Below are 21,570 nucleotides of genomic sequence, written 5' to 3'. Positions count from 1 at the left end.
TGATTGTATTTAAAATGAACTTGGTCAAAATCACCAAAAACTTGAACTAAGTTCACGTTACCAAACGATTATGCATAAGGTTATAGCTCAAGTATATATTTGTTCAAGTAAATGTATGATGTTTCTTTTGCCATTAAGCTGTATGCTAATTGTTTACAAGCTAATAATAACTGGTAAAGTGATAGACAAAAATTATAAATGCACGACAATGCCATCTGATTTAAAGTGACCATGTTATTGAATTAGGTTTGCACATAATTTAACGTACTACTGTGAATGAACAAAGTGTAAACAAATCGTTTACTCAGCTCTTGGCCTACCCTAGCTAGCTGTCAATGAACGAATCCCAACACAAACGGACTAACAAACGATACCGATTTACCTTCCAAATAAATATGTTTCCTCGTTAAAGTCCACTCCGAACGGTACGGAACCGATAAATTATAAATCCATATCAACAGGAACCGCCTTAGGCGGAAGGGTTAGAGTTGCTGCTTTCAGCCAATCGTATACCCTGTATGATATCCCCAATCACAGAGTACTTGAACTTGCAAAGGCCGGTGGGGGAAAAGATGAAAGCCATCTTTGTTTAAGCAATCAAAGACTGCAGTCTTAAGCAAAGACTGCATTCTTCATACCCTTGTGTCTCCAATAAAAACATCCTTCCGACTGATCACACATTAATTTAATGTTACTATTGAAGCTGTCTGCACCTCTGTTATATAAACCAACCGATATCGATCTCGTCCTAGCATGATAAAAAAAAAGTTGTATTATTCCAACTTGGGTCAAACAATCCCGCACGAAGTTGTATGTGCTATGGAAAGTAAGGCACTTACTAAACAATCCTTAATATCCTCGTGATCCCTAAAATCCAAATTATAATCGCCGATTTATAACAGCACAACTTCAGAGTGTATTTCAGAAATTGAGGGAGACATGGATGAGATGTCTCGAACCCGACTGCCCCCTTTTCCTACACAATGGACGCGAACCGAGTCAAGCTGGAAACTTAAATTTGACCATGAACCTGTCAAATCATGTCGCAACCTTCTCACAAAGCTATGACCCAGAATCAGGGCATCAACGGAATCCATTGCATGACAACAAATAACAGATACAATTCAGCTTTAAATTGATGTTAACACAAACTGACCTTGACTTGTGTCCATAACAATGATGAAGTCTGTTCCAGTGGCTGGGATAGCTACTGATACTGTATATAGGTATATATAGTTAAATCATTGCGCGTGACCTTTCACCTCCATAACCCTACGCTCTCACTCTGTTATGAAACAGTAATAGGGACTATCTTAGGCATATAATATATACTACATATTCCAAAATGTATCAAACCAAACACTCTTGATTAAATGAAATTTACTCCTTAGCATGTATAAATGATATCAAAATTGCATTTCGATTGTTCAGTAATAAATAGGTGTCTAGCAGGACCCTAGCCTTAATGACTGCTTAGATGTCGTCCATGTTGGATGGTCTTGATGTAGGCGGATATGTCTCAGCGATGGCTTCGATTGCTAATCTTCGAAACAGGTGATGTTCCAGTTCTTGTTGGCTGTATCCATAACTTGATTTTTCAATCAGTACTTGCCTTGTTGGTTTTGGATTAGGACGAAGACCCACAGGAGGTTAAATTTGGCCATGACGATCGTACTTCTACTATCCAGCTGTGGTAGCCGTTATCTTTCAACGATAACTGCCGACGTAAAGAATTATACAACATATTGTTTTCAATTTGGATATAATTCGGAGTGGCTCCAAGGAGTAATTTGGGATACAATTCGGAGTGGCTCCAAGGAGTAATTTGGATGTAATTCGGAGTGGCTCCAAGGAGTAATTTGGATGTAATTCTGAGAGGCTCCGAGGAGTAATTTAGGATGTAATTCTGAGAATGGCTCCATAGAGTAATTGGGGTGTAATACACGTGCTCCAGGCCTACAGTTTAACAAAAACTCGAGTACGGTGACGCAGGCGAATTCCCAGATTAATTCAATGTTTTCAATAATAATACATTGTTGTATATTTTCATGTAGATATATCCTTGACTTTCAGATGTGGCCGGGCTAAAACATCTAACAAGTTGTCATATTTACCTGTATACGTTCACGTCAATTGGGGTCACTCGTACCCAAGAAATGTAAACAAAACGGTAATTTGCTGGTTTTTAATGTCGTCAACTCGAACAAAATTGTTGCAGGATAAACAGAATACATTGTTAGTATCTTACAATACAAGGTTTATTTTTGGCTTGGAACGGAAAGACGTGATTGCTCGCCAAAGACTCACCCTACCCTCGCTAAAAATAAACCTTGTTTTGTAAGATACTAATCGTGTATTCTCTTTCGAAAAAAATCTTTTATGAATAAAAAGTGGGGCTCTTCCGGGATTTGAACCCGGGACCTCTCGCACCCTAAGCGAGAATCATACAGTACAGAACAGATGTTTCATAGAGATAAGCTCTTTGCCCGTTACTTCAGCTACGTGGCAATTTAGATCAAAAGTCATGCATAAGCTATTACAAAGCTCAATGGCTTGATGCCAAGATAAATATGTTGTTTAATTCATCTCTGACGATTGATGAAGAGTTCGTTACCTTTCTTAGTGTGTCTTGTATTTTGTTTAGAAAATATTTTTATGTAAGTAAGATACATACAGTCAACGACAATTCAAATTATGCGATATATATTCAAATGTATATATCTAAACATCCAGTCTTACCAGATCGGTGAGACACTATATAAACTAGGTTGTTTTTCAGTATCAAAATAGATGTAAGATATCTTCTAAAAACCGAATCAACACCACTACACCTATATATATAGCGAACACACATCCATGCACATATGTGTGAGTGTGTGAGGTTGTGTGTATGGTCGCTAACAGTTTTCATTCTACGTAACAAGAATGTTCTCGTGTCGGAACTCATTTACTTCCATTTTCAACAGTTTAAAAAAAAATTCTATGTATTCAATATCAATTTATTGTATTTGATAGCCGGGAGTGACATCCTAAGAAATATATATAGATATGGGTTTAACCCATTTCGTACTCATTAAAATTTCAACCGGCTCGTTGGTCTAGGGGTATGATTTTCGCTTAGGGTGCGAGAGGTCCCGGGTTCGAATCCCGGACGAGCCCAACTTTTTCATGTCTATTTTTCCAGATCATATATGTTTTGCCCCAATTCATACGTCTTTTTTTGAAGACGAGGTTCACCAACTTAATTTAGCCAATTCTTATGATTAGGGGCCAAGCAATACCATTATTTACGGGGATTCAGACTTGACCTGTACTTTTACGGCGAACTGTTTTGTTGATACAATTTCATATATATAGTTGTTCTATTTATGTGTAATATACACATTTAATCATCCTTGACCCCAACCATAGTCCAAATTATGTGTTTATTTTACACAGTCGAAATGTCTGTTTAAACACAATTGAAGTTATTAACAAAAAAACTTAAAAATTTGGGCTGTGCTGGTCCGGGAGTCGGGACCTCTCGCACCCGAAGCAAGACTTATACCACTGACCAACGAGCCAGTTGTAATTTTATTCTAGATAAGTTACACATACGTCTGTCACAATTTGATGGACAAGGATAAAGATTACGTGTTATTTATTCAGTTAAACTATATGGATATCAGAAATAATGTATTGATAATCAAACATATCTGAGGGAGTCCGTGTTCCGGGTATGAAAGTGAATATGATTAGCATTAGTTGTAATTTTATTTGTGTCATATATAAGATGTAATTATGTAGCATAAGCCTATTTACAAAGTTTACCGGGCTCGTCCGGGACCTCTCGCACCCAAAGCTAGAATCATACAGCTAGACCAACGAGTCACTTAAACTTGTGCAATTGAAGATAAAAGATAGATCAAAACGTATTAAACAATTTTAAATATATATTTATCGTGATTTCATCATCCAAACGTGGTTAATATAATAAGCCGGTGCACATTTAAGCATTGCATTCCCAAATATATAATATGCTATACCTCAGGCAGTATATTCACAGATACCCAAAGCAAGAATCATACCCCTAGACCAACGAGCCGCTTAAACTTGTGCAATTAAGGATACAACATACTCCTAAACCTATTAAACGATATCGAATATATATTTCTAGTGATTTCATCATCCGAAATTGTTCTCATGACGTAGTTAATATAATAAGCAGGTGTACACTTAAGCATTGTATACTCAAATATATACACCTCTACGAAATGTTGTGGTTGTAACATATAACACATTGATAGAATACATGAAATTATTAAAATGCGTGCCGCTAAATCAAAGTAGATCTTATCGTATAACCATATTTGCCGATGCATGTAGATTTCTGGATTTCTTCAGGTGTCTAGATTTCTATAGGTATCCGGATTTTTTTTAGGTATCTGGATTTCTATAGGTATCTGACACAGCACAATAATCAAAGGTAACGAAATCGTCAGAGATCAATTGAGGGGCACATAGGTATCAGTGTAAGAAGGGGAGGATTATCTCTACAAGGAATCATTCAGCTTTGTTATACGGAATGATATACACGAAGTTTAAACTATAAAATCGTCTTACTTCTGCACTAATTACACCACTACCCTGTAATGTATGGCTCGTTGGTCTAGGGGTATGATTCTCGCTTAGGGTTCGAGATGTCCCCACGGGTATTTATGTACATTGATAATTACCCATTGTCGGAATATTACAATTCCCCACGGGGATTTATGTACATTGATAATGACCCATTGTCGGATTATTACAATTCCTAACGGAAATCTATGTATATAGATGATCATGGCCCTTTGTCGGAATATTACAATTTTCCACGTTTTTTTTTTTATGTATATGGATTATAATTCATTATATATTCGAGGATGGGCGTGGTCCGGGTATGAAATAAAAAATATTTCGTCATTTCAATTGCATCGTATATAAAGATAATAATGCAACATACACATATGATAAAAATATGTACTGGGCTCGTCCGGGATTCGAACCCGGGACCTCTCGCACCCAAAGCGAAAATCATACCCCTAGACCAACGAGCCGCTGTCTAACTTCTACTTTGATTTCATTGAATAAACAAAATAATCAGATCAATGCATATTTGACTGTGAACAAAACAGTAGTGAAAAAAAGAAATGTGTATTTTTTTTAGTCATGTTCAATATAGCTCATGTCATTCCATCCATACCTATCCAAAGTGCACGACTGATATATAACTATACCTGAGTCATAGGTAATAGTCTTATCTCTGGACAGGCTGTAACACTACGTCTCCCTCATATAAATATACCTGTCATAGGTATGGCTCGTTGGTCTAGGGGTATGATTTTCGCTTTGGGTGCGAGAGGTCCCGGGTTCGAATCACGGACGAGCCCCACTTTTATTTATTTATTATTTCTTATCGGGCTCGTCCGCGATTTGAATCTTTAACTACTTGAAACTTGTTTTAAAAACTTGCTACTGAATGGTGTAATGGCTCTTCAAAGACAGGAAATATATATTTTGCAAAAGGGTGCTTTATATTATACCATAAGACCAGATTAATTGGCGTGGGAACGAAATTGACCAGTGCATGTGTTATGATAGCGACTCCATGGAATAGTGCGTTAATCATTGTGTATTACTGAAACCATCTGATTTTGACTTCGTCGAAGAAATTTAGTGAAGACAGAATATCATATAAAACAATCATATAGGTACAAATGTATATATAACATGTTTTACATGTTTTATATAATATACAAACTAAGTACATATATGCGATTAATATCGAATGAAAAAAAACGTCAATTTCTAGAAATAAGTTGCAGGTATTTTCCCTTGAAATGCTCCGGAACTCCGAGTGTTATATACTGTACCAGAGAGCTGACTCGGCCGGATGCTATCATCTAATTCTTCATTTGGTATAAAAATCTCTTTCGATTTTTCTGTGTTTACTCATTCAAAGAAAAAAAAAGCTTTGTATATAGATTGTGACCCATTGCCGGAATATTACAATTTCCCATGGGTATCTATGGATATTGATCATGACCCATTGTCGGAGTATTACAATTCCCCACGTGTATTTATGTATATAGATAATAAGTCATTATATATTTGAACATGGGCGCGGTCCGGGTATAGAAGTAACACACTGATAAGCATTATTTCGTTATTTCAATTGCATCGTATGTAAAATATGATACTGCAACATACGCGTATGAAATAAAATTACTGGGCTCGTCCGGGATTCGAACCCGGGACCTCTCGCACCCAAAGCGAAAATCATACCCCTAGACCAACGAGCCGCTGACTAATTTCTACTTTGATTTGATTGAATAAACAAAATGATTAGTTCAATGAATATTGGACAGTGAACAAACAAAACAGTAGTGAAAAAAGAGAAATGTGTATTTTTTAGTCATGTTCAATATAGCTCATGTCATTCCATCCATACCTATCCAAAGTGCACGACTGATTTATAACTATACCTGAGTCATAGGTAATAGTCTTATCTCTGTACAGGCTGTGACACTACGTCTCCCTCATATAAATATACCTCTAATATGTATGGCTCGTTGGTCTAGGGGTATGATTCTCGCTTTGGGTGCGAGAGGTCCCGGGTTCAAATCCCGGACGAGCCCGATTATTTTTTATATACATATACAATTTTCACACTGTCTACATATACATAAAGTTTAATTAGTTGTATTATGTAAGGACAATCGAACACATTTTTCTTCGTGATCTGTACACAATTAGCCCTTTTAATGCGAGGTATGACATCACATCTGTTAAATGAAAAGTACAATAGCAATCTTCTATTTGAAATAATCCAGGTTAACTGGAAATCAATAACATAAATTATTTAAAATTAGATGTTCACATTATGTATGGAATATAATAATACTAATAATATACATACATAAACCAAGAAGAAGAATCAATCTCGACCCTAAGCCCAGGTTAGTATCAACTTCACCTGATCTTATGAGCTACTATGATATCAGGAACAATTACATGTGTATCACCATTTAAAGTTACCAAGAATGCAAAAAAGTATGGTTTGGCCAGTTAATTTAACTGAAATCCTGTACCAAGGTTAAAATGTCAAATAGAAATGGAAACAAATAAAAACGTACAATGTTTGCACACAGAATGAACTGGATGAATGTCTTAAAAACGTTTTAACAGAACCGAAGACATGATGACTGAAATGTTTAGCTGCAGCTTGATGTGAAAGAAACAGCTAGTGTAAAGGGGTTGGTATGTCATTAAGAGTAGGGAGCCGTATAAGTACCTCTACACACGTAAAATGTAACACATTGATCGAATACATGAAATTATTAAAAAGAGTGACGCTAAATTAAAATAAATCTTATCGCATAACCATGTCTGGCGTTGCATGTAGATTGCTATAGGCACATGTATATGGATTTCTATAGCCTGGTATCTGACACAAAACGGAATGATATTAGAAAAATAAATAAGAAAAAAAGTACATAATAAAAGAAAAAATGTGACGAAGTCTTAAAATCGTCGGAGATAAATTAAATGACATATAGATATCAATGTGAGAAGGGATGAGTTGTCTTTACAATGAATCATTGATCTTTGTAATACAGAACGATATGCACGGATATTTTTATCTAAATGGTTATATACCTGAATAAACTGAAAAACCGTGTTATCTCTGCAGAAAATACACATCTTTCCTGTATACCAGTGTAACATTTGGCTCGTTGGTCTAGGGGTATGATTCTCGCTTAGGGTGCGAGAGGTCCCGGGTTCGAATCCCGGACGAGCCCCACTTTTAATAAATTATCAATCAGTTATTATCGGGCTCGTCCGCAATTTTTGTCTTTAACTACTGGCACAGTCTTTGGATTCTTTCTTACTATTGAACTATGTAGTGGCTCGTTAAGACATATGGAATATCTTTTGGAAAGGCCACTTGGTAACATACCGTCGACCAGATTATTATTGCATTAGTAATACATGTATGTGATGAATATCAAATGAGGAAAAAGTCAATTTCTACAAATAAGATGCAGATATGTTCCCTGGGAATACTCCGAAACTCGAGTGTTATATACAGTATTGGAGAGCTGACTAGGTCAAATGCCGTTGTTTAGCTTGATTTTTTTATATAAAAAAAAATTAGTTAATTGCAAATTAGACTGTGAACACAACAGTATTGAAAATGTTAAACATAGCTCATGTCATTCCATCAATACGTATCCAAAGTGCACGATTGATATATAACTATACCTGAGACATAGGTAATAGTCTTATCTCTGTACATGCTGTGACACTACATCTCCCTCATATAAATATACCAGTGATAGGTATGGCTCGTTGGTCTAGGGGTATGATTTTCGCTTAGGGTCCAATTTGCTGGGAAAATTAAAAGTATATTTTAAAGATAAAAAAAAATTTTCGCTTAGGGTGCGAGAGGTCCCGGGTTCGAATCCCGGACGAGCCCAACTTTTTCATGTCTATTTTTCCAGACCATATATGTTTAATTTGCCCCAATTCATACGTCTTTTTTTGAAGACGAGGTTCACCAGCTTGATTTAGCCAATTCTTATGATTAGGGGCCAAGCAATACCATTATTTACGGGGATTCAGACTTGACCTGTACTTTTACGGCGAACTGTTTTGTTGATACAATTTCATATATATAGTTGTTCTATTTATGTGTAATATACACATTTAATCATCTTTGACCCCAACCATAGTCCAAATTATGTGTTTATTTTACACAGTCGAAATGTCTGTTTAAACACAATTGAAGTTATTAACAAAAAAAAACTTCAAAATTTGGGCTGTGCTGGTCCGGGAGTCGGGACCTCTCGCACCCGAAGCAAGACTTATACCACTGACCAACGAGCCAGTTGTAATTTTATTCTTAATAAGTTACACATACGTCTGTCACACTTTGATGGACACAGATAAAGATTACGTGTTATTTATTCAATTAAACTATATGGATATCAGAAATAATATATTGATATTCAAACATATCTGAGGGAGTCCGTGTTCCGGGTATGGAAGTGAATATGATTAGCATTAGTTGTAATTTTATTTGTGTCATATATAACATATAATAATGTAGCATAAGCCTATTTACAAAATTTACCGGGCTCGTCCGGGACCTCTCGCACCCAAAGCTAGAATCAAACAGCTAGACCAACGAGCCACTTAAACTTGTGCAATTGAAGATAAAAAATAGATCAAAGCGTATGAAACAATTCTAAATATATATTTATCGTGATTTCATCATCCAAACGTGGTTAATATAATAAGCCGGTGCACATTTAATCATTGCATTCCCAAATATATAATATGCTATACCTCAGGCAGTATATTCACAGATACCCAAAGCAAGAATCATACCCCTAGACCAACGAGCCGCTTAAACTTGTGCAATTAAGGATACAAGATACTCCTAAACCTATTAAACGATATCGAATATATATTTCTTGTGATTTCATCATCCGAAATTGTTCTCATGACGTAGTTAATATAATAAGCTGGTGTACACTTAAGCATTGTATACTCAAATATATATACCTCTACGAAGGTTGTGGTTGTAACATATAACACATTGATAGAATACATGAAATTATTAAAATGCGTGACGCTAAATCAAAGTAGATCTTGTCGTATAACCATATTTGCCGATGCATGTAGATTTCTGGATTTCTTCAGGTGTCTAGATTTCTATAGGTATCCGGATTTTTATATCTGGATTTCTATTGGTATCTGACACAGCAGAATAATAAAGGTAACGAAATCGTCAGAGATTAATTGAGGGGCACAGAGGTATCAATGTAAGAAGGGGGGGGGGGGGGGGGGGGGGGATTATCTTTACAATGAATCATTCAGCTTTGTTATACGGAACGATATACACGAAGTTTAAACTGAAAAATCGTCTTACTCTGCACTAATTACACCACTTTCCTGTAATGTATGGCTCGTTGGTCTAGGCGTATGATTCTCGCTTAGGATTCGGGAGGTCCCCACGGGTATTTATGTATATAGATCATGACCCATTGTCGGAATATGACAATTCCCCACGGGTATTTATGTAAAATGTATATAGATAATGACCCATTGTCGGAATATTACCATTCCCCACGGGTATTTATGTATATAGATCATAATTCATTATATATTTGAGGATGGGCGTGGTCCGGGTGTGAAATAAACATTATTACGTTATTTCAATTGCATCGTATATAAAAATAATAATGCAACATATGCGTATGAAAAAATAAATACTGGGCTCGTCCGGGATTCGAACCCGGGACCTCTCGCACAAAAAGCGAAAATCATACCCCTACACCAACGAGCCGCTAACTTTTACTTTGATTTTATTGAATAAACAAAATAATTAGTTCAATGCATATTGGACTGTGAACAAAACAGTAGTGAAAAAAAAGAAATGTGTGAGTTTTTAGTCATGTTCAATATAGCTCATCCATCAATCCATACCTATCCAAGGTGCACGACTGATATATAACTATACCTGAGTCATAGGTAATAGTCTTATCTCTGTACAGGCTGTAACACTACGTCTCCCTCATATAAATATACCTGTAATATATATGGCTCGTTGGTCTAGGGGTATGATTTTCGCTTAGGGTGCGAGAGGTCCCGGGTTCGAATCCCGGACGAGCCCCACTTTTATTTATTTATTATTTCTTATCGGGCTCGTCCGCGATTTGAATCTTTAACTACTTGAAACTTTAAAAATAAAAAACCTGCTACTGAATCGTGTAATGGCTCTTCAAAGGCAGGAAATATATAATTTGCAAAAGGGCGCTTTATATTATACCATAAGACCAGATTATTATTGACGTGGGAACGAAATTGACCAGTGCATGTGTTATGATAGCGACTCCATGGAATAGTACGTTAAGCATTGTATATTACTGAAACCATCTGATTTTGACTTCGTCGAAGAAATTAAGTGAAGACAGAATATCATATAAATACAATCATATAGGTACACATGACATGTTTTATAAAATATACAAACTAAGTACATATATGAGATGAATATCAAATGAGGAAAACGTCAATTTCTACAAATAATATGCAGGTATTTTCCCTTGAAATAGTCCGGAACTCCGAGTGTTATATACTGTATCGGAGAGCTGACTCGGTCGGATGCTATCATCTAATTCTTCATTTGGTATAAAAATCTCTTTCGAATTTTCTGTGTTTACTCATTTAAAATAAAAACCTTTGAATAGATTGTGAACCCTTGCCGGAATATTACAATTTCTCATGGGTATCTATGTATATTGATCATGACCCATTGTCGGAATATTACAATTCCCCACGGGTATTTATGTATATAGATAATAAGTCATTATATATTTGAGGATGGGCGCGGTCCGGGTATAGAAGTAACACAATGATAAGCATTATTTCATTATTTCAATTGCATCGTATATAAAATATGACTATGCAACATGCGCGTATGAAAAAAATTACTGGGCTCGTCCGGGATTCGAACCCGGGACCTCTCGCACCCAAAGCGAAAATCATACCCCTAGACCAACGAGCCGCTGTCTAACTTCTACTTTGATTTCATTGAATTAACAAAATAATTAGTTCAATGCATATTGGACTGTGAACTAAACAGTAGTGAAAAAAAAAGAAATGTGTGTTATTAAGTCATGTTCAATATAGCTCATGTCATTCCATCCGTACCTATCCAAAGTGCACGACTGATATATAACTATACCTGAGTCATAGGTAATAGTCTTATCTCTGTACATGCTGTAACACTACGTCTCCCTCATATAAATATACCTGTGATAGGTATGGCTCGTTGGTCTAGGGGTATGATTCTCGCTTTGGGTGCGAGAGGTCCCGGGTTCAAATCCCGGACGAGCCCGATTATTTTTATATATACATATACAATTTTCACACCGTCTACATATACATAAAGTTTAATTAGTTGTATTATGTAAGGACAATCGAACACATTTTTCTGCGTGATCTGTACACAATTAGCCCTTTTAATGCGAGGTATGACATCACATCTGTTAAAAGAAAAGTACAATAGCAATCTTCTATTTGAAATAATCCAGGTTAACTGGAAATCAATAACATAAATTCTTTAAAATCAGATGTTCACATTATGTATGGAATATAAAAATACTAATAATATACATACATAAACCAAGAAGAAGAATCAATCTCGACCCTAGCCCAGGTTAGTATCAACTTTACCTGATCTTATGCGCTACTATGATATCAGGAACAATTACATGTGCATCACCATTTAAAGTTACCAAGAATGCAAAAAAGGATGGTTTGGCCACTTAATTTAACTGAAATCCTGAACCAAGGTTAAAATGTCAAATAGAAATGGAAACAAATAAAAACGTACAATGTTTGCACACAGAATGAACTGGATGAATGTCTTAAGGAATTTTTAACAGAACCGAAGAAATGATGACTGAAATGTTTAGCTGCAGCTTGATGTGAAAGAAACAGCTAGTGATAAGGGGTGGGTATGTCATAAAGAGTAGGGAGCCGTATAAGTACCTCTACACACGTAAAATGTAACACATTGATCGAATACATGAAATTATTAAAAAGAGTGACGCTAAATTAAAATAAATCTTATCGCATAACCATGTCTGGCGTTGCATGTAGATTGCTATAGGTACATGTATCTGGATTTCTATAGCCTGGTATCTGACACAAAGCAGAATGATATTAGAAAAATAAATTTAAAAAAAAGTACATAATGAAAGAAAAAATGTGACGAAGTCTTAAAATCGTCGGAGATAAATTAAATGACATATAGATATCAATGTGAGAAGGGATGAGTTGTCTTTACAATGAATCATTGATCTTTGTAATACGGAACGATATGCACGGATATTTTTATCTAAATGGTTCTATACCTGAATAAACTGAAAAACCGTGTTATCTCTGCAGAAAATACACATCTTTCCTGTATACCAGTGTAACATATGGCTCGTTGGTCTAGGGATATGATTCTCGCTTAGGGTGCGAGAGGTCCCGGGTTCGAACCCCGGACGAGCCCCACTTTTAATAAATTATCAATCAGTTATTATCGGGCTCGTCCGCAATTTTTGTCTTTAACTACTGGCACAGTCTTTGGATTTTTTCTTACTATTGAACTATGTAGTGGCTCGTTAAGACATATGGAATATCTTTTGGAAAGGCCACTTGGTAACATACCGTCGACCAGATTATTATTGCATAAGTAATACATGTATGCGATGAATATCAAATGAGGAAAAACTCAATTTCTACAAATAAGATGCAGATATGTTCCCTGGGAATACTCCGAAACTCGAGTGTTATATACAGTATTGGAGAGCTGACTAGGTCGAATGCTATCATCTAATTCTTCAATTTGTATAAAAAATCTGTTTCGACGTTTCTGTGTTAATCAACATTTATTAGTTAAATACTCGCATATGTATATAGATCATGCCCCATTGTCGCACACAAAGCGAGAATCATACCCTTAAACAAAAGGGCCGTTGTTTAGCTTGATTTTTTTAAATAAAAAAAAATTAGTTAATTGCAAATTAGACTGTGAACACAACAGTAGTGAAAATGTTCAACATAGCTCATGTCATTCCATCAATACCTATCCAAAGTGCACGACTGATATATCACTATACCTGAGTCATAGGTAATAGTCTTATCTCTGTACAGGCTGTGACACTACGTCTCCCTCATATAAATATACCTCTAATATGTATGGCTCGTTGGTGTAGGGGTATGATTCTCGCTTTGGGTGCGAGAGGTCCCGGGTTCAAATCCCGGACGAGCCCGATTATTTTTTATATACATATACAATTTTCACACTGTCTACATATACATAAAGTTTAATTAGTTGTATTATGTAAGGACAATCGAACACATTTTTCTTCGGGATCTGTACAGATTAGCCCTTTAAAGCGAGATATGACATCACATCTGTTAAATGAAAAGTACAGTAGCAATCTTATATTTGAAATAATCCAGGTTAACTGGAAATCAATAACATAAATTATTTAAAATCAGATGTTTACATTATGTATGGAATATAATAATACTAATAATATACATGCATAAACCAAGAAGAAGAATCAATCTCGACCCTAAGCCCAGGTTAGTATCAACTTCAACTGCTCTTATCAGCTACTATGACATCAGCAACAATTACATGTGCATCACCATTTAAAGTTACCAAGAATGCAAAAAAGTATGGTTTGGCCAGTTAATTTAGCTGAAATCCTGAACCAAGGTTAAAATGTCAAATAGAAATGGAAACAAATAAAAACGTACAATGTTTGCACAGAGAATGAACTGGATGAATGTCTTAAAAACTTTTTAACAGAACCGAAGAAATGATGACTGAAATGTTTAGCTGCAGCTTGATGTGAAAGAAACAGCTAGTGTAAAGGGGTTGGTATGTCAAAGAGTAGGGAGCCGTATAAGTACCTCTACACACGTAAAATGTAACACATTGATCGAATACATGATATTATTAAAAAGAGTGACGCTAGATTAAAATAAATCTTATCGCATAACCAGGTCTGACGTTGCATGTAGATTGCTATAGGTACATGTATCTGGATTTCTATAGCCTGGTATCTGACACAAAGCGGAATGATATGTAATACAATAAATTATTTTAAAATTTAGTTAAAAATATATATCAGATTTTATTCCTAGATTTGTATTTTTATATAACACATTTGCCCTTTGGCACCAATTCTGTTTACCTGTTGACGTAGTTGATCTGATATTAATGGTACATGTTGTACATGGTTATCTAATATTGTCTTAGGCTATATGACAGCCGTCTTCAGTATTATCATGTATCAATCAATCATATATACTCATACCTAGGACTTAGGACTATAAAAGGTTAGATGTTACTATATTATGTAGTCGGTTTCCAAGGACTGGACTGAGCAGTTCTACACACGTAAATAAACCAAGTTACAACTACTTGGACTCCGTCTTCCTCTCTTAAACCATACACAACAATTCTACAAGTGGCTACACAACCTTGTAGTTCACAGATATTAGAAAAATAAATAAAAAAAGTACATAATGAAAGAAAAAATGTGACGAAGTCTTAAAATCGTCGGAGATAAATTAAATGACATATAGATATCAATGTGAGAAGGGATGAGTTGTCTTTACAATGAATCATTGATCTTTGTAATACGGAACGATATGCACGGATATTTTTATCTAAATGGTTCTATACCTGAATAAACTGAAAAACCCTGTTATCTCTGCAGAAAATACACATCTTTCCTGTATACCAGTGTAACATATGGCTCGTTGGTCTAGGGATATGATTCTCGCTTAGGGTGCGAGAGGTCCCGGGTTCGAATCCCGGACGAACCCCACTTTTAATAAATTATCAATCAGTTATTATCGGGCTCGTCCGCAATTTTTGTCTTTAACTACTGGCACAGTCTTTGGATTTTGTCTTACTATTGAACTATGTAGTGGCTCGTTAAGACATATGGAATATCTTTTGGAAAGGCCACTTGGTAACATACCGTCGACCAGATTATTACTGCATTAGTAATACATGTATGCGATGAATATCAAATGAGGAAAAACTCAATTTCTACAAATAAGATGCAGATATGTTCCCTAGGAATACTCCGAAACTCGAGTGTTATATACAGTATTGGAGAGCTGACTAGGTCGAATGCTATTATCTAATTCTTCAATTTGTATAAAAAATCTGTTTCGACGTGTCTGTGTTAATCAACAGTTATTAGTTAAATACCCGCATATGTATATAGATCATGCCCCATTGTCGCACACAAAGCGAGAATCATACTCTTAAACAAAAGGGCCGTTGTTTAGCTTGATTTTTTTAAATAAAAAAAATTTAGTTAATTGCAAATTTGACTGTGAACACAACAGTATTGAAAATGTTCAACATAGCTCATGTCATTCCATCAATACCTATCCAAAGTGCACGACTGATATATAACTATACCTCAGACATAGGTAGCAGTCTTATCTGTGTACAGGCTGTGACACTACGTCTCCCTCATATAAATATACCTGTGATATGTATGGCTCGTTGGTCTAGGGGTATGATTTTCGCTTAGGGTGCGAGAGGTCCCGGGTTCGAATCCCGGACGAGCCCAACTTTTTCATTTCTATTTTATCAAAATATTTTTTAGGAAAACATTTATTCATCGTAATAATGTATGCAATGGAAGAATGATAAACATTGCATTCAGTTCAGGAAAAACGTTATGTACAGAACAGTGGACTTCATTCACATTTTACGTGAGCCTTCCAGATTACTAAATGACCCGAGTTTACCTGGATAACCTTGATAAATAAAATAATGTTAGTTATTGTATAGTATTATATTCTACACTAAGTCTATCTCTAAATGTAAAGTAGGTTATACAGCTATACATTTGTTTGTAACAACTATTTTCACCTAAATGAATATGGATACATCTAGATGTATTTACAGCTGTATAGATTTTTTAAGACATTAAGTTTAATAAACACGCACTTATCTTCATCTAAGTAAAAAGAAAATAAAGTCATTTCATTACTACTCTTTGGTAAATGTATCAAAATAGGATCCTTTCCAGTTCATGAAATTTATATGTTCCTTTACTGCGACAACAAATCTGCCGTGAACACTCTTAACTGATATTTATCAGTATACGAGTATTGCAAGGTAATTTCATACTTATCTCATCGGTTCTCTTGGGATTTTCGTACCGACTTTAAGTTGTAGTTGTATCTTACTATCAAGTGTCTGGGGAAATGGTACGTCGACAACCTTCGCGACACCAGCAGCATCAAGCGACTGGAACAGCAGACATCGGAAGGGATGAGGAACATCAATAAGACGGGACTCTTTCAGCATGGCCTGTTTCCTCGGCTGACATGACCACTTGTGTTGTACTAGATGGGCATATTCATCAACAGATATTTGCGGCATTGGTAAGGAGTGCCGTCTTTCTTCAGCATAGGATTGTATAGCAGAACGTCTTAGCTACAGTTACCTAGTAGAGGAATGCAAAGTAGGAAAGCCATATTTATCCTCATGCCCAATGACTCAATAATGAGAAAGTCAAGAAGGCAGGGAACAAGTGAATATAGGGATGAAAGTGGTCAGAGAGCAAGGCTGTGGAGCAGGCAGAAAGCAGACTCAAACAAACTAAAAATAGTTTGGACGGTATGCAAAGGAAGACAGGGTCTGGTAATAATCCACCGACAACAGTGGAAAGGAAAGCGGCAGACTCCAGAGAGAGAAAGGGACTGGTAAAGAGTGAGATCTGAGCGAAGCCGCGGAAATGGGCTGCCAGGTAGTCTGGATGATATGAGACACAGAAGAACGATCACTAACCTGGAATGACGTCTGGTGATATTCACGAGCTCAGCTGAAACCCTGCTTTTTGCTGCGTTCAAACTATGACGTCTTACCAACACCGGCAGTCTTCATAGATGATGACTGGTTCCAAACCCAGCATGATGAGGCAAAAAAGTGCCATTTAACTAAATGCACATAAGCTGTCAGACGGCCACAGGGCCACGTGGCGGAATAGCAAAGTACTCTGTGCACTTGCAGATAGACTGGAAAGGAAGAGGAAGACATAGAGGAAAGTAGACAGGTAGAAGGCTTTTACTATCAACTTCATGAAGAGGAAGGCCAGATACAGTAGCACAAGAACTCAACAGGAAAAAAGGCTTAGTGGAAATGGCTAATGATAGGGCCCTGGAAGTATATCTAAATGGAAGGCAATCTTTTTCTTACGGCTCTCAGGCCAGACGTGCAGTGGTATAACGAGGAGGAAGAATTTGATGTTGATTCAACACCATTGACTATCATGGGAGGAGAGGTATGGGCATGCAAATTAGAGGAACTGTCCAAGTACTAGCACTTTTTGGTAGAGTGTCGGGAACTTGGATGACAGACATAGAATTGACTTACGTGTGAATGGTCGGGTGAAGGGGTTCCCCAGCAAATTCAATGTTGAGGATATGTATAAATGACAAAAGAGGATAGTACATAGGAGTCAACCGCTCTAGCACAGTGACTTATTACCACAGTGGAGCTCCCGTCCAGCGATATACAAACAGCAGCATCTGTACTATGTGAGTTGAGACCTTCGTATTTTCGTTGTTGTTACGTTTGTTTTGTTTAATTTGAAATATTGTTGTCCTGGTCTATCGCGATTCTGTTTGTTTTGCTTCTGCCCTTGAATATATTTTGCTCTCCTTTCGATAAGAGTTTTCCTTGACAAGTAATCACCATTCTGAATAGGATTGCAAACCTTCTAACTTGTTGTAATTTGCCACACAATTCATACTTCTTTTATTGAAGGTGAGATGCACTAACTTAATTTTGCTAATTCTTAGATATCGTATAGAATCAAGTACACATAGTGTAAATATATCCTGAGCCAAGCAATACCATTATCTAGGAGAATTCAGGCGTGACCTGCAGTTTTACGGCGAACTAAAGAACAGAAGTTTTGTTCATATCATTTCCTATATATATACATGTGCATTTCACTTTATTAACCCCCAAAAAAGTAACACGAGCTAAACTGAATATTCCAAAACAACCCTTAATCAATATTGTGTACCGAATCGTTCAACATTTTGTTATACAATTAGGCTTGTAAGTCTTTTGCTCATTTTAATTTTACAAACAATGTAAATAGCAAGCGTAAACTAAATGGCTAGTTGGTCTAGGGTTATGATTCTCGCTTTGGGTGCGAGAGGTCCCGGTCTCGAATCCCGGACAATCCCTTTATTTTCTTCTATTTATGTGTAATATACACGTTAAATCATCTTTGATCCAAACCATAGTCCAAATTATATGTTTATTTTACAGTCTAAATGTCTGTTTAAACACAATTTAAAATATTAACGAAAAAACCCTTAAAAATTTTCACGGGTCCGGGAGTCGAAAACGGGACCTCTCGCACCCGAAGCAAGACTTATACCACTGACCAATGAGGCAGTTGTAATCTTAATCTGAAAAAGTTACACAGACGTCAGTCACACTTTGATGGACAAGGATAAAGATTACGTGATATTTATTCAGTTAAACTATATGGATATCAGCAATATTGATTGATAATCAAACATGGGTGGCCGTGTTCCAGGTATGGAAGTGAAAATGATTACCATTACATTTATTTGTTATTCTTTAATTGCATCATAACCGGGATTTCTCCCAACCAAAACGAGAATCATACCCCTAGATCAACGAGCCACACAAACTTATGCAATTGAAGAGAAAATATACTTCTAAACCTATTAAACGAATTCAAATATATATTTCCTGTGAATTCATCATCCGAAATTGTTCTCATGACGAAGTCAAAATAATAAGCCGGTGTACACTTAAGCATTGTATACCCATATATGTATTTAGTGTACCTCTACGTAGTTGTGGTCATAACATATAACACATTGATAGAATACATGAAATTATTAAAGTGCGTGACACTTAATTGAAGTAGATCTTATCGTATAACCATATCTGCCATTGCATGTAGATTTCTATAGCTATCTGGATTTCTATAGGTATCCGTAACACAGCAGAATAATATTATTAAAAATTAGATAAAAGGGACATAATAAAAGAAAAAAGGTAACGAACTTTTAAATCGTCAGAAAAAAAATTGAATGACACAGAGGTATCAGTGTAAGAAGGGGAGGGTTGTCTTTACAATGAATCATTCAGCTTTGTTATACGGAACGATATACACGAAGATTTTATCTAAATTGTTCTAAACCTGAATTAACTCGCAAAGCGTTTTATCACTTAATACACATCTTTCCTGTAAACGTATATAACGTATGGCTCGTTGGTCTAGGGGTATGATTCTCGCTTAGGGTGCGAGAGGTCCCGGGTTCGAATCCCGGACGAGCCCCACTTTTATTTAAATATTTATTAGTTCTTATCTTATGAACCTCTTGCAAAGTCTTTGAAAAAAAACCTAGTGAAGTGTGTAGTGGCTCGGTAAAGACATTTAGCAAACAGGCGTTTTTTTATTAAACCCTAAGACCAAATTATTATTGGCGTGGGAGCGAAATTTACCAGTTCATGTGTTATAATTCCAAATTCGTGAAATATTACGTTGTTCTTTGTATATTATTGAAAACATCACACATTACATGTACCTTTATGATTCTGGCTTCGTCGTAGAAAGTTTTCGAAGGCAGAATATCATATACAAATACAATCACATAGGTACATACAACATGTTTTACATAATATACAAACTAAGTACATGTATATGATGAAAATCGATAAGGAAAAAAGGCAATTTCTACAAATATGATGCAGGTATACTCCGGAATTTGGAATGTTATATAAAGTATCGGAGACTGACTCGGGCGAATTATAGTTTCTAATTTTTCATTTTGTATGAAATAAAACCTCTTTCGACGTGTCGGTGTATATCAATATTTAAGTATTTAGATAATGAGCCATTGTCGAAAATCAATATTACAATTCCCGCGGCTTTTTATGTCACTAGCTAAAGATATTCAACAAAGATAATATAATCATACAGTAATATGGATCATAATGGTTGACACAGTTCAGTTCTGACAAAAGCTAAAGGATGTTTAATACTATGTTATTTTACCTGTAGACATAGAACTTGATTTTTTAATAAGCATATATCTATTTCCATAACGTTCTAAATAAACTACAAAACATTATATTGTAAAGTTTGGAACAAACATTAATATTGTACAACATAGCACTCAGGTATAATATATTGTTTCTTCCGTATTTGTTTCGCAGACTTCAGTCATACTTTGGTGGATAAAGATAGAAATATGTGATATACATGCAGTTAAACTATAGAAAAACGCAAAATAAATATATTTGAGTATGGGTGTGTAAAAATGATACGAACTGTTTTGGTATTCCAATTGCATCATATGTAAAATACATGTATGATTATCTTATAATTTGATTATACCTGAGTCATAGGTAATAGTCTTATCTCTCTACAGGCTTTGACATAACCTCTCCCTCATATGAATATGTTTGATATGGCTCGTTGGTCTAGGGGTATGATTCTCGCTTAGGGTGCGAGAGGTCCCGGGTTCGAATCCCGGACGAGCCCCACTTTTGCATTTCTATTTTCCCGGACGACATACGTAGTTTATCGAAATATTTTGAGAAAGAAGTTCATTCAACGTTATCTATGTCTTTTACAAATTTTGTATTTAGTTTCAAAATGTACATTAGGTACAAAATTTTGAACATCAATTACTTTTCACGTGAAACTTCTGGAGTACTAGATAAATATAATAATGTAATGTTTATATGTATTTTTTATTGTACACTAAGTTTGTCTCGAAAGTTATATAAATGTTTTATAGGGTATTGTATTTTTTATAGGAGATTAATTCTAAGCACCATCTCTCTGTCTATGAGAGTCATCTCATTACTGCTCTATGGTAAAGTCTTTTTGTTATTTGAATTTTACACACAATGTAAATATTTAACGAACACTAAGTGGC

At 35.8% G+C, this 21,570-nt stretch overlaps 17 non-coding genes across 17 annotated transcripts; 13 read left to right on the top strand and 4 right to left on the bottom strand.

Annotated features, from left to right (window-relative positions):
* The first annotated feature begins 3,087 nt into the window (after positions 1–3,087).
* Trnap-agg lies at positions 3,088–3,159 on the top strand. The gene has a single exon. It is a non-coding gene; the product is annotated as a tRNA-Pro (tRNA).
* Positions 3,160–5,003: 1,844 nt separating this feature from the next.
* On the bottom strand, positions 5,004–5,075 carry Trnap-ugg. Its single transcript has one exon. It is a non-coding gene; the product is annotated as a tRNA-Pro (tRNA).
* Positions 5,076–5,336: 261 nt separating this feature from the next.
* On the top strand, positions 5,337–5,408 carry Trnap-ugg. Its single transcript has one exon. It is a non-coding gene; the product is annotated as a tRNA-Pro (tRNA).
* Positions 5,409–6,248: 840 nt separating this feature from the next.
* Trnap-ugg lies at positions 6,249–6,320 on the bottom strand. The gene has a single exon. It is a non-coding gene; the product is annotated as a tRNA-Pro (tRNA).
* Positions 6,321–6,584: 264 nt separating this feature from the next.
* Trnap-ugg lies at positions 6,585–6,656 on the top strand. The gene has a single exon. It is a non-coding gene; the product is annotated as a tRNA-Pro (tRNA).
* A 1,092-nt stretch (positions 6,657–7,748) lies between these two features.
* Positions 7,749–7,820, top strand: Trnap-agg. The gene has a single exon. It is a non-coding gene; the product is annotated as a tRNA-Pro (tRNA).
* A 544-nt stretch (positions 7,821–8,364) lies between these two features.
* Positions 8,365–8,497, top strand: Trnap-agg. The gene is made up of 2 exons: positions 8,365–8,400; positions 8,462–8,497. It is a non-coding gene; the product is annotated as a tRNA-Pro (tRNA).
* A 1,803-nt stretch (positions 8,498–10,300) lies between these two features.
* Positions 10,301–10,372, bottom strand: Trnak-uuu. Its single transcript has one exon. It is a non-coding gene; the product is annotated as a tRNA-Lys (tRNA).
* Positions 10,373–10,627: 255 nt separating this feature from the next.
* Trnap-agg lies at positions 10,628–10,699 on the top strand. The gene has a single exon. It is a non-coding gene; the product is annotated as a tRNA-Pro (tRNA).
* Positions 10,700–11,521: 822 nt separating this feature from the next.
* Positions 11,522–11,593, bottom strand: Trnap-ugg. The gene has a single exon. It is a non-coding gene; the product is annotated as a tRNA-Pro (tRNA).
* A 261-nt stretch (positions 11,594–11,854) lies between these two features.
* Trnap-ugg lies at positions 11,855–11,926 on the top strand. The gene has a single exon. It is a non-coding gene; the product is annotated as a tRNA-Pro (tRNA).
* A 1,092-nt stretch (positions 11,927–13,018) lies between these two features.
* Trnap-agg lies at positions 13,019–13,090 on the top strand. Its single transcript has one exon. It is a non-coding gene; the product is annotated as a tRNA-Pro (tRNA).
* A 691-nt stretch (positions 13,091–13,781) lies between these two features.
* Trnap-ugg lies at positions 13,782–13,853 on the top strand. The gene has a single exon. It is a non-coding gene; the product is annotated as a tRNA-Pro (tRNA).
* Positions 13,854–15,354: 1,501 nt separating this feature from the next.
* Positions 15,355–15,426, top strand: Trnap-agg. The gene has a single exon. It is a non-coding gene; the product is annotated as a tRNA-Pro (tRNA).
* A 691-nt stretch (positions 15,427–16,117) lies between these two features.
* On the top strand, positions 16,118–16,189 carry Trnap-agg. The gene has a single exon. It is a non-coding gene; the product is annotated as a tRNA-Pro (tRNA).
* A 3,700-nt stretch (positions 16,190–19,889) lies between these two features.
* Positions 19,890–19,961, top strand: Trnap-agg. The gene has a single exon. It is a non-coding gene; the product is annotated as a tRNA-Pro (tRNA).
* A 1,137-nt stretch (positions 19,962–21,098) lies between these two features.
* Trnap-agg lies at positions 21,099–21,170 on the top strand. The gene has a single exon. It is a non-coding gene; the product is annotated as a tRNA-Pro (tRNA).
* Positions 21,171–21,570: the final 400 nt, after the last annotated feature.

Source organism: Pecten maximus, chromosome 3 (genome assembly GCF_902652985.1).
Source record: "Pecten maximus chromosome 3, xPecMax1.1, whole genome shotgun sequence".
NCBI classification, from domain to species: domain Eukaryota; kingdom Metazoa; phylum Mollusca; class Bivalvia; order Pectinida; family Pectinidae; genus Pecten; species Pecten maximus.
This window is presented reverse-complemented; position numbering and strand designations above follow the sequence as displayed.